Source organism: Cervus elaphus, chromosome 12 (genome assembly GCF_910594005.1).
Source record: "Cervus elaphus chromosome 12, mCerEla1.1, whole genome shotgun sequence".
In the NCBI taxonomy this organism is placed as follows: Eukaryota; Metazoa; Chordata; class Mammalia; order Artiodactyla; family Cervidae; genus Cervus; species Cervus elaphus.
In genome coordinates, this window is record NC_057826.1 from 68,922,977 (window position 1) to 68,941,894 (window position 18,918).

Consider the following 18,918-nt stretch of genomic DNA (forward strand, 5'->3'; position numbering starts at 1 on the left):
TGCCAACAACACAAGAGAAGACTCTACACAAGGACATAACCAGATGATCAGCACCAAAATCAGATTGATTATATTCTTTGCAGCTGAAGACAGAGAAGATCTATAACAGCAAAAACATGAACTGGAGTTGACTGTGGTTCAGATCATGACTTCCTCTCTGCAAAATTCAGGCTTAAATTGAAGAAAGTAGGGAAAATCACTAGACCATTCAGGTTTAACCTAAATCAAATCCCTTATGATTATATAGTGGAAGTGACAAACAGATTAAAAGGATTAGATATGGTAGATAGTGTTTGAAGAACTGTGTTGCAGTATCTGAAGAACTATGATAGAGGTTCATAACACTGTATATGATGTGATGACCAAAATAATTCCCAAGAAAAAAGAAATGCAAGAAAGCAAAGTAGTTGACTGAGGAGGGCCTATAAATAGCTGAGAAAAGAAGCAACGTGAAAGGCAAAGGAAAAGGGGAAATATATACCCAACTGACTGCAGAGTCCCAGAGACTAGCAAGGAGAGATATTAAAGTCTTCTTAAGCGAACAATACACAGAAATGGAGGAAAACAATAGAATGAGAAAGACTAAAGATCTCTTCAAGAACTATCCCATCAGCAGATGAATGGATAAGAAAGCTATGGTACATATACACAATGGAATATTACTCAGCCATTGAAAAGAATACATTTGAATCAGTTCTAATCAGATGGATGAAACTGGAGCCCATTACACAGCATGAAGTAAGCCAGAAAGATAAAGACCAATACAGTATACTAACGCATGTATATGGAATTTAAAAAGATGGTAACGATAACCCTATATGCAGGGCAGAAAAAGAGACACAGATGTATAGAACAGACTTTTGGACTCTGTGAGAGAAGGCGAGGGTGGGATGATCTGAGAGAACAGCATTGAAACATGTATATTATCAAGTGTGAAACAGATCTCCAGCCCAGGTTGGATGCATGAGACAAGTGCTCAGGGCTGTTGCAATGGGAAGACCCAGAGGGATGGGATGGGGAGGGAGGTGGGAGGGGCAATCAGGATGGGGAACACATGTAAATCCATGGCTGATTCATGTCAATGTATGGCAAAAACCACTACAATATTGTAAAGTAATTAGCCTCCAACTAATAAAAATAAATGAAAAAAAAATTAAAAAATAAAAAATTTTAAACAGGTAAAAAAAAAAAGAAGAAAATTGGAGATACCAAGGGAATATTTCATGCAAAGACAGGTGCAATAATGGGCAGAAATGGCAAGGACCTAACAGAAGCAGAAGAGACTGAGAAAAGGTGGCAAGAATACATAGAAGAACTGTAAAACAAACAAACAAACAAACACGGTCTTAATGACCCAGATAATCAAATGTTGTAGTCATTCACCTGCAACCAGACATCCAGGAATTTGAAATCAAGTGGGCTTTAGCAAGCATTACTAAGAACAAAGCTAGTAAGGGAAATGAAATTCCAGCCAAGTTATTTCAAATCCTAAAAGATGATGCTGTGAAAGTGCCGCACTTAATATGCCAGCAAAGTTGGAAAACTCAGCAGTGGTCACAGGACTGGAAAAAGTCAGTTTTAACTCCAATACCAAAGAAAGGCAATGCAAAAAATGTACAGACTACCGTATATTTGTGCTCATTTCACATGCTAGCAAGGTAATGCTCAAAATCCTTCCAACTAGTATGTGAACTGAGAACTTCCAGATATACAAACTGCAGAGAAAAGGCAGTTAGAAAAGGCAGAGGAACAAGAGATCAAATACCAGACCACCTTACCTGCATCCTGAGAACCCTGTATGCAGGTCAAAAACTACAGTTAGAACCTTACATGGAACAAGGGACTGGTTCAAAATTGGGAAAGGAGTATATCAGGGCTGTATATTCTCACCCTGCTTATTTAACTTATATGCAGAGTACATCATGGAAAATGCCAGGCTGGATGAGTCATGAGCTGGAATCAAGATTGCCAGGGAAATAGCAACAACCTCAGATATGCAGATGATACCATTCTAATGGCAGAAAGCAAAGAGGAATTAAAGAGCCTCTTGATGAATATGAAAGAGGAGAGTGAAAAAGCTGGCTTAAAACTCAACATTCAAAAAATCAAGATCATGGCATTTGGTCTCATCACTTCATAGCAAATAGATGGGGAAAAAATGGAAAGAGTGACAGATTATATTTCCTTTGGCTCCAAAATCACTGTGGATAGTGACTGTAATCACAAAATTAAAAGACACTTGCTCCTTGGGAGAAAAGCTATGACCAACCTAGACAGCGTATTAAAAAGCAGAGACATCACTTTGCCGACAAAGATTTGTATAGTCAAAGCTATGGTTTTTCCAATAATCATATACTGATGTGAGAAATGGACCATAAAGAAGGCTGAGTGCTGAAGAATTGATTCTTTCAAACTGTGGTGCTGGAGAAGACTTGAGAGTGCCTTAGACAGCAAGATCAAACCATTCAATTCTGAAAGAAATCAACCCTGAATAGTCATTGACTTGTGCTGGAGCTCTAATACTTAGGCCACCTCATAAGAAGAGGTGACTCATTGGAAAAGTCCCTGATGCTGGGAAAGATTGAGGGCAGGAAGAAAAGGGCAACAGAGGATGAGATGGTTGGATGACATCACAGACTCAAGGGACTTGAGTTTGAGCAAATTCCAGGAGATAGTGAAAGAGTGGGAAGCCTCATGTGTTGCAGTCCATGCAGTTGCAGAGTCTTATATCACTTAGTGACTGAACCACGACAATAGTCCAATAAAAATTAAATTTAAAAAAGTATATTCCTGGCAAACTAGATAGTTTTGAATATGAAAATACTAATTTGTCTTTGTTGCTTTTTTTTTTTAACATGAACCTTCTGAAACCTTGTTTTAACTCTCATAAGTGACTTTGGACTCTAAAATCTTACCACTAGATATATCCTTTACATATGTCGGTATAGAAATAGGTAATGTAAAAAATGGGTTGCCATAGACTATCAGTTAAGAAGAGGCAGCCTGTTGAAAAAGTTCTCACATGAGAAACAAGAGACTTCAGGAAAGAGGCTTTGGCTTACAAAGTTAAATGTTGTTTAGGTTTCTAGGATGGTTTTGTCTGTGTGTGTGTGTGTGTGTTTATGTGCACTCTGTCATGTCTCTTTGTGACCCCACGTAATGTAGTCTGCCAGGCTCTTCTGTCCCTGGCATTTTCCAGGCCAGAATTATGAAGTTGGTTGCCATCTTGTCCCCCAGGGTATCTTCCCAACCCAGTGATCAAACCCATGTGTCTTGCATCCCCGGCATTGGCAGGTGGATTCTTTACTACTAGCACCACCCCAGAAAGCCCCTAGGATGGTTAGAATTAATCTTCCCCTAGGTGATCTTCTCCTGTGGTTCAGCTGGTAAAAAATCTGCCTGCAATGCAGGAGACCTGGGTTTGATCCCTGGGTTGGGAAGATCCCCTGGAGAAGGGAAAGGCTACCCACTCCAATATTCTGGCCTGGAGAATTCTAAGGACTGTATAGTCAGTCCACTGTGTTGCAAAGAGTCAGACACAACTGAACGACTTGCAGGTGACCTGTTGCTTTTCCTCGCATACATACAGGCTGTTACTAGCTATTAGAAAATTACTTTAAAATGTCCCATGTACTGTTTCATCAAATATTGTATATGTTCTTTCTCATTTATCCTACTTGGGCTCCAATTATAATATGTTCTTTATTTTTCAGTATGTCCTATGTGTTTCATATGTTCTTTAATCTTTACATTATTGTTTTTCTTTGTTCTTTAGTTTAGTTATATTCTAACCAATATAATTATATTGGTTACAATTATATAATTATAATAAGTTGGCTTAAAACTCAACATTCAGAAAACTAAGATCATGGCATCTGGACCCATCACTTCATGGCAAATAGATGGGGAAACAGTGAAAGAATTTATTTTCTTGGGCTTCAAAATCACTGCAGATGGTGACTGCAGCCATGAAATTAAAAGATGCTTGCTCCTTGAAAGAAAAGTTATGACCAACTTAGACAGCATATTAAAAAGCGGAGATGTTACTTTGCCAACAAAGATCCATCCAGTCAAAGCTATGGCTTTTCCAGTAGTCACGTATGCATGTGAGAGTTGGACTATAAAGAAAGCTGACTGCTGAAGAATTGATGCTTTTGAACTGTGGTGTTAGAGAAGACTCTTGAGAGTCCCTTGGACTGAAAGGACATCCAACCAGTCCATCCTAAAGATCAGTCCTGAGTGCTTATTGGAAGGGCTGATGCTGAAGCTGAAATTCCAATACTTTGGCCACCTGATGCAAAGAACTGACTCATTTGAAAAGACCCTGATGCTGGAAAAGAATGAAGGCAGGAGGAGAAGGGGACTACAGAGGATGAGATGTTTGGATGGCATCACCAACGCAATGGACATGAGTTTGAATAAACTCCAGGAGTTGGCAATGGACAGGGAGGCCTGGAGTGCTGCAGTTCATGGGGTTTCAAAGAGTCAGACACGACTAAGCAAACTGAACTAAACCAATATATATTCTATATCTTTGTACCAAGTCACTAATCTCAATTTCTTCTGTGTTTAATCTTCTATTAGATCTATCTATTGAGTATTTAGCTTTCAGTTGCAGTTTTCATTTCCAAAATTTTCATTTGATTCTATTTCATGGTTCTAACTTTCTAGTGAAATTCCCCCTTTTCCATTCGTTTTTATCCATCTATCTTAATATACCATTATTAGTTTATTTCAGTCTTTGCTAATATAAATACTTAGATTACCTCCTTTTTTTGCCTTAAAAAAAACATGTTTAATTTGTTGGGGGCAATTGTATAGTTCTTTCTCTTAGCATGGCTATTTTTGGCTGAATGTCAGATACGGTATATATGAATATCACAGGAACTAATATTCAGCTGATATTATTCTCTTTTAGAGAACATTACCCTCTCCCCTACTAGGCAGATAGAGTATAGGCTTATCATCTTGGGCAAATCAATTACTTTGCTAAGACAAGAGTGCAAGCTTAGTTAAGTTCTTAGTACTTAGCTCTTGTTTTTAGGGTGTAGTTCTACTTAGTTTTTCATTTTAGGAACTGGTATGTTCACCATTAGTTTGCCAACAAAGGTTCGCCTACTTAAGGCTATGGTTTTTCCAGTATACATGTATGGATGTGAGAGTTGGACTATAAAGAAAGCTGAGCACCAAAGAATTGATGCTTTTGAACTGTGGTGTTGGAGAAGACTCTTGAGAGTCCCTTGGACTACAAGGAGATCCACCCAGTCCATCCTAAAGGAGGTCAGTCCTGGGAGTTCATTGGAAGGACTGATGCTGAAGCTGAAACTCTAATATTTGGCCACCTCATGTGAAGAGTTGACTCATTTGAGGCCCTGATGCTGGGAAAGATTGAGGGCAGGAGGAGAAGGGGACGACAGAGGATGAGATAGTTGGATGGCATCACCGACTCAATGGACATGAATTTGGGTGGACTCTGGGAGTTGGTGATGGACAGGGAGGCCTGGTGTGCTACAGTCCATGGTGTCGCAAAGAGGTGGACACGACTGAGCGACTGAACTGAACTGATGTTCACTAGGATCCCCACCCACTCCTCCCAGATGGTGGGGGTTCCTTCTATACTCAACACTCCTTTTTGTAGTAGAGCAAGGCAGCAAAAAATTCTCCTCTGCTTTTTATAGATGTTCTGCTTAGTTTCATATTCTCCTGTTCTTTGCAGCTTTGGAACTCAGCAAATAACCTGAAGGGGAAACTAGCTGTGTGTCAGGCCGTTTTTTATCCCTTCCTTCTCACTGTGCTCTTAAGCCCTCACGTTTCCAATTTTATCTCTCCAGTCTCATAAGACTGCTGGTTTCTCTGTGGCTCATCAGTGGTTCTCTGTTCACATGAAATCCGGATTCTCAAGTTTTCTTCATTTGATAGAATCAATAAATGCTTTCAAAGGAAAATGACTACATGTAAGCTCATAGCTGAAGCTCTTTCTCTCTGTAAATATTTTCCTTTCATGTCATAGTTGCTTCGATATTCTCTGATGTCTTTAACATATTTGTGTGTGTGCGCGTGCAAGTGGTATGGATGACTTTTCAAGTGACCCTCAATGGGACTGCTGGTCTGTTAAAAGCTACTCTATTCTCCAGAGTCATCCTAAATATCATTTAAAAAGAAAAGAAGTAGGTATAAAGTAATTGAAATACTTGGACAACACAGGTTTGAACTGCATGGGTCCAGTTATATTTGGATATTTTTCAGTAGTGAATACTGTAGTACTACATGGTCTGTGGTTGGTTGAATCCATGAATGCAGAGGAACTATTGATATGGAGGACCATCTATAAGATGTGTGTGGATTAACCCCCAAATTGTTCAAAGTTCAACCGTAGTGTGATCAAAAATTTGATTTGTTAACTGAGAATTAGGGCACATGGGATAGATCTCTGGCTCTGCAATTAATAAACTATATATATCATTGGGCAATTTATTTTGATTTCCTACAGCTTTGTTTTCCTATCTGAAAACATTAGATAAGTTCTATGGTACTCTCTTTGATTCTATGAGCTTGTATTCTCATGATTTGAACACTTTTATTGGCTTATAAGTAGAACTTGATATATTGTCATAGACCATCCTATAGAATCATCATCATAATAATAACAATAATAATAATATGTAACTAAATCATAGATGTGCCTAGAAAATGATTGGTCTTTAGGGTTCCATTTTCATTGTAGTTTAGTTAATATAACCAAAGACTTTTAAAATTACTAAGCTAACAAGTTTTTGTAAGTTTATTTATATTAACTGTTACAATTAAGGTGATCATATGTACTTACCTGGGACATTCCCAGTTTATTTTTACTGGCCCCAAATAATTATGACCAGTTTCTCCATTTACTCTAAAAGTATTTCATTTTGCCTAAAAAGTTATATAGTCATTCTAGTTAAAATTACAAATGAACGAGAAGTTCAAGATTGATTACATGAATAACTTCTTTTATTATTGTTTAATTCTAATTAGAATATTGAGTGTGCCAAAAAACAAAAATGATTATTGATAGAAGCTATATATTAATTTCAGACATAATATTGGTAATATCTAGAATATTCAGGCAATGTTTGGGTCCTTAGATACACAGTGGTTTCCTAAATGTGTTCATGTTTCTCATAGAAGAGTAAGAATCACTTGGACAAGATGTTATTTACAATAGGCCAATAAAATATCATTCAGTGACTATCAGGGCTTTTAACAAACATAAATAACATAAAGACAAGATATCATCTGTAGTGCAAAAGTCAGTGATGGAGAACTATAAGGGGACATGTACCTCATACTAATGACCTCTATAGACCTATCTACCTAGATAGATATTCCATAGTTTAGTTATGAGGTTACAAAGACTTTAATGAAGATATTTCAGTTTATCACTAGATTTATATACAAAAAATATTTTACTAGTTGCCTCTCTTATAGGCAAAATATGTGCGAGAGAAATATTTTGAAAATACTCTGGAAATTAAAAGAAATTTTCTTCATTCGTAGGATTCCAGTTTATGACATGCCTTAGGAAGATCATGAACTCATCTCCTCCCATTAACACACTGAATCTACAGCTACATGTGGAGCAGTTTTCTCTGGGAAAAAACCTAAAAACTAGCTGAATGTCTTCTCTACACATCAGGTAAATGAGAAAAAATCCATATCAAAGTGGGAAGGAGAGGTTGACACATAATCTCACTATAAAACCTACTCCCAGCACAGCCACCCACAGTTGGGAGGAAACTCAAAGTCAAGAGCTTGATTTGACCTCCACGTCAGCATTCCCAGAGTTAAGGACTGCATCTGAAAGAGGAGCATTCAAAACATCTAGCTTTGAAAAGCAGTGAGGCTCAAGTCCCCAAGACACAAAAGGCTATAGTGAACTGAGAAATGGCTTTTAAAGGGCTCGCAAGCTCAGACTCACTGCCCCAGGGCCCAGTGCAGAAGCAGCCAATTGAGGCACCTAGACTTTATGTGAAAGGGGTTGATATGATTATCTTAAAGTGTTGGCCTGAGGGGCAGGCATCTAATTTAACACACATCTAAGGGCCAATTGCAGTAATCTCTGGGGATACAAGCTGGCAGGCACCATCATTACACTCTCCCTCTGCCTTTGTCTATATTGCTGACACTCCAAGAAAGGAACTTGTACTCTCTTAGGGGGACCCAATTTTTGTAGCTGACACCCTCAGGACACATCTAGATCTTCTGACTCTTGTGGACAGTAGGGATTACACATGAGAGTCCCACAGGACTCTAGTCAACTGAGAAAGAGTTTTAAACATTAATGACTACCATCTCCAGGACACAGCAAGAGGAAATAGTCTGAGAAGCCTAGTCTTTCTGGGAAAGAGACCTATTAGCATATATTCATAGCTGTAACACAAGGGATCTCCTCAGACCTCAGAAGATGGGTACCATCTTTACAGTCTTCCTGTCATGCTCCAGAGTGCAAGTATCTCCTGGAGAAAAACTTTTACATGCATTTGCAGCCCCAGTTTTTAGATCTGGTGACACAGATTTAGTGGGTGCTGCACAGGGGACTGCTCTTGATCACATGGGTCTGTTGGCCATTCCCAGGTCCCAAAGGACTGTGACAATCAGAGAGATAGTCCTTGACTGAGCAACACTCCCAGGACACTGCACACATAGCAGACTGAAACACAGACCATCTTTCAGTGAGAGGCCTTTTTATTTGTCCAAGTGCTTTAGCTCAAAGGGAAGGTTTCTACTTTGGTCTACATCTGGAAACTGGAGGAGATAGTCTCAGGGAACAAGGACCAGTGATGCAATCTTTGTGCTCTCCCTCTGCCTTATTCCAGCTCACCAATATCTCCGAGAAAGCAAGTTATGCCCTTGCTGGTGCCTTGATTTTTCTGTTCACAGCCAGTAAACACCTACAGAATGCCAACTCTGGTGGCTAGTGAGCTTATACTTATGGTGCCACAGAATTGTGTGTGTGTGTGTATATATATATACACACAAGTTGAATGGTTGTATATGAAGTTGAATGGTTCTGTTAAGACATACAAGACCTTGACCTTGGAGTACAAAATGAAGCAGGGCAGAGGTTAACAGAGTTTTGTCAAGAGAATGCACTGGTCATAGCAAATACCTTCTTGCAACAACACAAGAGACGACTCTACACATGGACATCACCAGATGGTCATACCAAAATCATATTGATCATATTCTTTGCAGCTGAAAATGGTGAAGTTTGATCCAGTCAGCAACAACAAAACTGGGCGCTGATTGTGGTTCAGATCATGAACTCCTTATGATAAAATTCAGACTTAAATTGAAGAAAGTAGGGAAAATCACTAGACCATTTAGGTATGACCTAAATCAAATCCTTTATGATTATACAGTGGAAGTGACAAATAGATTCTCAAGGGATTAGATTGGGTAGACAGAGTGCCTGAAGAAATATGAACAGAAGTTCATAACATTGTATAGGAGGCAGTGACCAAAACCATCACCAAGAAAAAGAAATGTAACAAGGCAAAATAGTTATCTGAGGAGGTCTTACAAATAGCTGAGAAAAGAAGAGAAGCAAAAGGAAAAAAGGAAAGATATATACTTCTGAATGCAGAGATCTAAAGAATAGTAAGGAGAGCTAAGAAAGCCTTCTTCAGTGAACAATGGAAAGAAATAGAGGAAAATAATAGAACGGGAAAGACTAGAGATCTCTTGGAGAAAATTGGAGATACCAAGGGAACATTTCATGCAAAGCGGGGCACAATAAAGGGCAGAAATGGTATGGACCTGACAGAAGCAGAAGATATTAAGAAGAGGTGGCAAGAACACATAGAAGAACTGTACAAAAAAGGACTTAATGACCTGGATAACAACCATGGTATAATCACTCACCTAGAACCAGACATCCTGGATTTTAGTCAAATGGGCCTTAGGGAGTTACTATGAACAAAGCTAGTGGAGGTGATGAAATTCCAGCTAAGCTATTTCAAATCTTAAAAGATGATGCTGTGAAAGTGCTGCACTCAATATACCTGCAAATTTGGAAAACTCAGCAATGGCCACAGGACTGGAAAAGGTCAGTTCTCATTCCAATCCCAAAAAGGGCAATGCCAAAGAACTTTCAAACTGCCACACAAATGGCACTCATTTCACATGCTAGCAAGGTAATGTTCAAAATCCTTCAAGCTAGGCTTCAGTAGTAGGTCAACCAAGAACTTCCAGATGTACAAGCTGGACTCAGAAAAGGCAGAGGAACCAGACATCAAATTGCCAACATCATTTTGATCACAGAAAAATCAAGGGAGTTCCAGAAAAACATCTACTTCTGCTTCATTGACTACAGTAAAGCCTTTGACTGTGTGGATCACAACAAAATGTGCAAAATCCTTAAAGAAATGGAAGTCCCAGACCATCTTACCTACCTCCTGAGAAACCTGTATGCAGGTCAAGAAGCAACAGTTAGAACCAGACATGGAATAATGGACTGGTTCAATATTGGGGAAGGAGTATGTCAAGACTGTATACTGTCACACTGTTTATTTAACTTATATGCAGAGTACATCATGCGAAATGCCCAACTGGATGGAACTCTAGCTGGAATTAAGGTTTCCAGGAGAAGTATCAACAACCTCAGATATACAGATGATACTACCCTCTTTGCAGAATGTGAAGAAGAACTAAAGAACCTCTTGATGAAGGTGAAAGAGGAGAGTGAAAAAGCTGACTTAAAACTTAACGTTCAAGAAACTAAGATTATGGCATCTAGTCCCATCACTTCATGGCAAATATGTGGAGAATCAGTGGAAACAGTGACAGACTTTATTTTCTGGGACTCCAAAATCACTGTGGATGGTGACTGCAGCCATAAAATTAAAATATGCCTGTTTCTTGGAAGAAAGACTATGACAAAACTAAACACCATATTAAAAAGCAGAGACATCACTTTACTGACAAAGGTCCATATAGTCAAACCTATGTTTTTTCCAGTATTCATGTACAGATGTGAAAGCTGGGCCATAAATAAGTCTGAGCACTGAAGAACTGATGCTTTCAAACTGTAGTGCTAGAGAAGACGCTTGAGAGTTTCTTGGATAGAAGGGAGATCAAGCCAGTCAATCCCAAAGGAAATCAACCCTACACTTTCATTGGAAAAACTGATGCTGAATCTGAAAAGCTCTGATTGTTTGGCCACCTGATGCAAAGAGCCAAGTCACTGGACAAGATGCTGATGCTGGGGAAGATTGAGGGCAGGAGAGAAGGGGTGACAGAGGATGAGATGGTTGAATGGCATCACCAACTCAATAGACATGAGTTTGAGGAAACTCTGGGAGATAGTGAAGGACAGGGAAGCCTGGCATGCTGCAGTCCATGGAGTCACGAAAAGCTAGACAAGACTGATCAACTGAACAACACCACCCACACAGACATATATATTAATACATTCTTTAAAAGTTACTGCCTGAGAGTGTGACTTCCAATCAGTCTGAATCTAGGTGCTGACTGAGATCCTCCCCTTTGGGACACATGCAGGTCTTGGCATACCCTCAAATACTGGGAACCATTTAAAATAAAATAGACTTCTTGGTCAATCTCAACGTTTTGAGACAACCAAGATGTAGGGCGACTTCCCTAGTAGCTCAGGCAGTAATGAATCTGCCTGCAGTTCAGGAGGCCCAGGCTTGTTCCCTGGGTTGGGAAGATCCCCTGGAGAAGATCATGGTGACCCACGCCAGTATTCTTGCCTGGATAACTCCATGGACAGAGAAGCCTGGTGGGCTCGCAAAGAGTCCATGGGGGTCGCAAAGAGTCGGACATGACTAAGTGACTAACACACACACATATTTTGTAGGGTAGGGTTAAAGAACAAGGCTCATCTCCTACTTGAGGATTAGGAGTCCTTCAAGAGTGGGAGAGGTGGCTGTTTTTAGTGTATAGAAACCAACACAGAATGAAAGAAAATATCAAAATATAAAAAAAAAAAACTTCCTAATGAACTGGAAATAATTTATTGATACAGAGTTAAAAATAATGGTGATACAAGTGTCCACTAAACTTGGGAGAAGAATAGATAAGCACAGGGGAGAAGTTCAATAAAGAGCCACAAAATATAAGAAAGTACTAAATAGAAGTCACAGAGCTAAAGAATACAAAAGGCATCCACATCAAGGCATATTACAATTAAAATGTAAACATTTAAAGACAGAGAATCCTAAAAGCAGCAAGAGAAGAAATCTTGTTATGTACAAGGGAATCCCCATAAGATAATAAGCAGATTTTCAGCAGAAACTTTGCAGGCCAAAAAGGAGTTACACAATATATTCAAAGTGCTAAAAGAAAAAACTTCCAACTAGGATACATACACTATTGATACTATGTTTAAAATAGATAACTAATGAGATTTACTGTATAGCACACAGAACTCTACTCAATGCTCTGTGGTGACCTAAATATGAAGGATATTCAACAAAGAGGGGATATATGTATAGCCAATTCACTTTGCTGTACAATAGAAATTAACAATTTGTAAAGCAGCAACAAATTGTAAAGCAACTACACTCCAAATAAATTTTATTAAAAAAAAAAATACTCTGCCAGGAATACCTGACATTCAGAATTGAAGGAGAGAGAGAGAGCTTCAGGATAAACAAAAGCTAAAGCAGTTCATCACTAGTAAACTAGCTTTACAAGAAATGTTAGAGACTTCTTAAGATGAAAAGAAAGGATACTAATTACTAACAAAAAACATATAAAAGTGTAAATCTCACAATAAAGTTAAATACATAATAAAGTCAGGGAATTAATCCCTTAGAAAGCTAGTATAAAAGTTAAAAGACACTTTAAAAGTAGCTAAAAAATAACCATAACTGCAATAATTAGTGAATAGATACACAAGTTTTAAAGATGTAAAATGTGACTTCAAAAACATAAATCATGGGAGGGGACTGAAATGTATAGTTCAGCATGCTTTCACTTAAGTTTTTATATGTAAGACTCTCAATAACCACAGATCAAAAACCTATAGCAAATACACAAAATAAAATCATCGAACTACAAAGGAAGAGAGCATGAAGAAAGAAACACAAGAGACTACAAAACAACCATGAAACAATTAACATATGGCAAACAAAGTGTCAGACACGACTGCATGCTTACACACTCACTCACACACATACAAACACACACTCTTACCTATCAATGATTACTTTAAATGTGAATGTAAAGTGTCCAAAGACAGAGTGACTGAATGGGTAAGAAAACAAGACCCTTCTTTATGATGCCTACAATAGACTCATTCAGATGTAAAGACACACAAAGACAAAGTGAAGGAATGAAGGGAGTATTTTGTGCAAATGGAAACCAAAAGAAGGTTGGGGTAGCTATACTTATGTCAAACAAAATAGAGTTAAAATAAATATTGAAATAAGAAACAAAAAAGACATTACATAATGATATAGGGGTCAATTCAACAAAATGATATAATATTTGTAAATACTTATGTGCTTAAATACATAAAGCAAATATTAACAAAGGAGAAGTAGACAGCAATATAATAAGTAGGGAACTTTTAATACCCCAACTCATAAAAGGATAGATCATCCAGATAGAAACATACCAAGGAACTTTGTCCTTAAACAAATTAGACCAAAGCAACTTAACAGAGAACATTCCATCTAAAAGGAACAGAATACACATTCTTCTCAAGTAATCATGGTACATTCCTAGGATAGATCATGTTAGGCCACCAAACAAGGCTTAGAAAATTTAAAATTAAAGTTATATCAAGGAATCAGGCATCTTTTCCAAACTAGAAATCATTAAAAGAGGAAAATTTTAAAAGTTCATAAATAAGTGGAGATTACAAATGACATGTCACTAAACAACCAGTTGGTCAAGAAATCAAAAGAGAAATTTAAAAAAATACCTTGGACAAATAAAAATGGAAATACACCATACCAAAACTTACATGGTGCATCAAAATAGTTCTAAGAGGGAAGTTTCTAAAGGTAAACCCCTACCTCCGGAAATAAAAAATCTCAAGTGAACAACCTAGAACAATAAGGAACTAGGAAAAGAAGAACAAATAAAGCCCTGCATTAGTATAAGAAGTAAAAAATGATAAGAGTAGACCTAAAAAAAGAAACTAAAAAAAATCAGAAAATATCAATGAAACTAAAAGCTGGTTCTGTAAACAGATAAATAAAAAGGACAAGCTATTATCTAGATTGACCAAGAAAAAAAAGAAGACTCAGTATCAGAAATGGAAGAGAAGATGTTACCACAAAAATACAAAGGAACAGGGGAGACTCCTATAAACAGCTATACACTAATAAATTGGACAACCTTGAACATATGGATAAATTCCTAGAAACATACAAACTACCAAGATTAAATCATGAATAAATAGAAAATTTCAACAGATGGATTACTAGCAAGGAGATTAAATCAGTACTCAAATACTTCTCACAAACAAAAGCCCAGGACCACCCAATAAATTCAACCAAACATTTAAATAAGAATTAATGCTATTATTTCCCAACTCAGCCCCAAAAATAGAAGAGGAAAGAACATTTTTAAACTCATTTTATGAGGTCAGCATTACCCTGATACCAGAACCAGATAAGGATACTACAAGGAAAAAAAAAAACAAGTCAATGTCCCTGATAAATAGAGGCAAAAATCCTCAATAAAATGTTAGCAAACTGAATTCAGCAATACATTAAGAGGAACCCACACCATGATCAAGAGGAATTTACTCTAGGAAAGTGAGAATGCTTCAATATGCAAAAAATCAATCAAGATAATATACCATGTTAAAATGAAAGATCAAAAGCAAATGATCATCTCAGTAGAGGCAGAAAAAGGATTCTACAGAATTCAACGTTCATTTATGATAAAAGCAATCAACAAAGTAGGAATACAAGGAATAACCTCAATAAAGGACATATATGACAAGTCTTTAAATATCATTCTCAATGGTGTAAAGCTGCAAACTTTTCCAGCAATATCATGACAAGGATGCCCACTTACACTACTTTTAATCAACATAATATTCAAAGTTCTAGCCTCTGCAATTAAACAAGGAAAACAAAAGATATCTAAATTGAAAAGGAAAAAGTAAAACTGTCACTATTTGTGGATGACGTGATAATATATATATATAGAAAACTCTTAAGAATCAACAAAAAAACTATTAGATTCAGCAAATTCTGTGAAGTTGAATGATAGCAAATCAATATACAAAAATCTCTTGGCTTTTTACACACTAATGATGAACTTTCAGAAAGAAAAATTTTTTAAAAATCTAATTTATAATTGCATCCAAAAAATATCCAAGAATAATTTTAACCAAGGAGGTGAAAGACCTGTGCACTGAAAACTAGAAGTCATTCATGAAAGAATTTGAAAAAAATACCAATAAATTGAAAGCTATTCATTGGTTATGGATGGGAAGAACTTTATAGTATTAAAATATCCATACTACCCAAAGCAATCTGCAGATTCAATGCAACCCCTATCAAAATTCCAGTGACATTTTCATAGAAATAGAACAAACAATCCAAAGTCTGTAGAATCAAAAAAGACTCTGGATGGTCAAAGCAACCTTAAGATAGAAAAAATTAGAGGTCTCGTGCTCCATTATTTACAGCTCTATTACTAAGCTGTAGTCATCAAAACAGTATAGTTCTGGCATTAAAAACAGAGACACAGATCAATGGAAGAGAATAGATAGTCAAGAAATAAACCCATACATATATGGACAATTAATTTATGACAAAGCAGCCACTACTATAAAACGGGAAAACAACAATCTTTTCAATAAATGGTGTTGGGAAAACTGGACAGTCATATGAAAAAGAATAAATCTAGAACACTATCTTACAATATACACAAAAATAACTCAAAATGGTTTAAATACTTGAATGTAAGACCTGAAAGCATAAAATTCTTAGAAAAAATATAGACAGTAAGCTCTCTGACATTGATCTTTCTGATGATTATTTTGACTTGACAAAGGCAAGAAACGCAAAAATAAGCAAATGGGACTACAAACTAGAGAGCTTCTACATAGTAAAGAAAGCCACCAATAAAATAAAAAAGACAACCCACTAAAAATATTGCAAATCATGTATCTTATAAGGGGTTAATATCCAAAATATAAAAGCAACTCAATTGCTGACAAAACACACAATACAAATGATAAATGGGCAGAGGATCTGAGTAGACATTTTTCCAGTGAAGACATGCAGATGGCCACAGGCGCATGAATAGATGTTTAACATCACCATCATCAGGGATTCCCTGGTGGCTCAGAGGATAAAGAGTCTGCCTGCAATGTGGGAGACCTGAGTTTGATCCCTGGGGTCAGGAAGATCCCCTGAAGAAGAAAATGGCAACCCACTCCAGTATTCTTGCCTGGAAAATCCCGTGGATGGAGGAGGAGCTTGGTGGGCTACAGTCCATAGGGTCACAAAGAGTCGGACACGACTGAATGACTTCACTTTCACTTTCATCAGAGAAATACAAGGCAAAACCTAATGAGATATCATGTCACATCACTTAGAATGGCTATTATCAAAAGGCCAAGAAATGAGAAGTGTTGCAAAGGATATGTTAAATAGTAAACGCTTGAGCATTGCTAGTGGGAATATAAATTGTTTGTGTCCATTATGAAAAATATATGAAGGTCTCTCAAAAATGAAAATAAACTACCATATTATTCAGAAATTCAACTTCTGGGTATTCATCTGAAGAACACAAAATGCTAAGTGAAAAAGATTTATGCACTACCATGTTTATTGCAACATAGTTTACAATAGCCAAGATATAGAAATAACCTACGTGTCCACTGGACGTGAGAGTATTATGCTAGTGAGATGGAAAAAGACGTTACTGTATGACCTTAATTATATGTGGTGTCTACAAACAAACCCAAATACATACAAAAAAGCAAGCTCTTGGAAACAGAGAACAGATAGGAGGTTGCCAGAAGTGAGGGCTGGGGAGTTAGGGAGTGCGAGATATTGTGAAGACAGTCAAAAGGTACAAACTTCCAGTTATAAGGATATAATGTACAGCACAGTGACTGTAGCTAATAAAACCTACATATTTGAAAGAGCTAAGAGAGTAAATCTTAAAACTTCTCATCACAAGAAAAACAATTTTAGTATGTATAAACTGGATGTGAAACAACAGACTGGTTCAAAATTGGAAAATAAGCACATCAAGGCTGTATATTTTCACCCTGCTTGTTTAACTTACAGGCGGAGTACATTGTGTGAAATGCCAGGCTGGATGAATCACAAACTGAAATCAGGATTGCTGGGATAAATATCAGAAAGAGTTCCCCTGGTGACTCAAGTGGTAAAATGTCTGCCTGGGAGACCAGGGTTCAATCCCTGGGTTGGGAAGATCCCCTGGAGAAGGAAATGGCAACCCACTCTATTATTCTTGGCTGGAAAATTCCATGGACAGAGGAGCCTGGCAGGCTACAGTACATGGGGTTGCAAAGAGTCAGATACGACTGAGTGACTGACACACGCACACACACACACACATTTGCAGATGATACCATTTAAAGGCAGAAAGCAAAGAGGAACTAAAGAGCCTCTTGATGAGGGTGAAAGAGGAGAGTGAAAAAGCTGGCTGAAAGTTTAATGTTCAAAAAACTAGATCATGCCATCCAGCCCCATCACTTCATGGCAAATAGATGGGAAAAATGTGGAAACAGTGACAGATTTTATTTTCTTGGGCTTCAGTATCACTGTGGACAGTGACTGCAGCGATGAACTTAAGACACTTGCTCCTTGGATGAAAAGCTTTAACAAACCTAGACAGTATATTAAAAAGCAGAGACATCACTTTGCCAACAAAGGTTTATATGGTCAAAGCTATGGTTTTTCCAGCAGTCGTGTATGGATGTGAAAGCTGGACCATAAAGAAGGCTAAGCACTGAAAAATTTATGCTTTAAAACTATGTTGCTGGGAAAGACTCTTGAGAGTCTCTTGGACAGCAAGGAGATTAAACCAGTCAATCCTAAAGGAAATCAACACAATATTCATTGGAATTACTGATACTGAAGCTGAAGAGCTCTGATACATTGGCCAGCTGATGAGAAGAGTCGACTCATTGGCAAAGGTCCTGATGCTGGGAAGGATTGAGGGCAGGAAGAGAAGGCAGCAACAGAGAATGAGATAGTTGGGTAGCATCACCAACTCAATGGACATGAGTTGCGGACACTCTGGGAGATAGTGAAGGACAGCGAAGCCTGGCATGGTGCAGTCCATGAGATCACAAAGAGTTGGACATAACTTAGTAACTAAACAACAGTGATGATCAATATAACTAGACTTACTATGATTTGTATATATTTTGCAATATACACAAACGTTGTATATCTGAAACACCACATTAGTGTTATATGTCAATTATGCCACAATAATAGAAGAAAAATACATATGAAAAAGAATTTTTCACTTTAGTGTAAGGCCATCAATGACTTTTTGTTGACAATGACGTGTATATAAAACTTTTAAACTGTTTTAGAATTTTATGTTAGCAGTAAAAAAAATAGTACCAAAACTTTATTGAAGACTGAAAAATATATTTAATTATTCTTTTCTCTATGCAAATTTCATTTTGGTGTTTGTCCCCAACTTGCAGTGAATTTACTATGTGATAAGTTAGTGCTTAATTTTTCTACCTCTATTGTGCCTAGAAACAATAGTGTGCCTGATATATCTGCAATCATTTCATTTAATCATTCATTCCTTCATTCATCAATACATATCTATTAAGTCACTATTTTTGATTCTGGTTTATAGTGCTTCTATCATTTAAATTTATTAAATCATAAGAATTTTGAAGCTACTGCTGGTATTTAAACCTATAGTAATTAATGACCAATACAA

At 37.3% G+C, this 18,918-nt stretch overlaps 1 long non-coding RNA gene across 1 annotated transcript in view; it reads left to right on the forward strand.

The window, feature by feature from the left end:
* LOC122705609 overlaps positions 1-17,330 on the forward strand; it is a 97,455-nt gene extending 80,125 nt beyond the window's left edge. The window contains exons 2-3 of the long non-coding RNA XR_006344159.1: positions 7,534-7,672; positions 17,271-17,330. This is a non-coding gene — a long non-coding RNA (uncharacterized LOC122705609). The remainder of the gene's footprint in view (positions 1-7,533; positions 7,673-17,270) is intronic.
* The last annotated feature ends 1,588 nt before the right edge of the window (positions 17,331-18,918 follow it).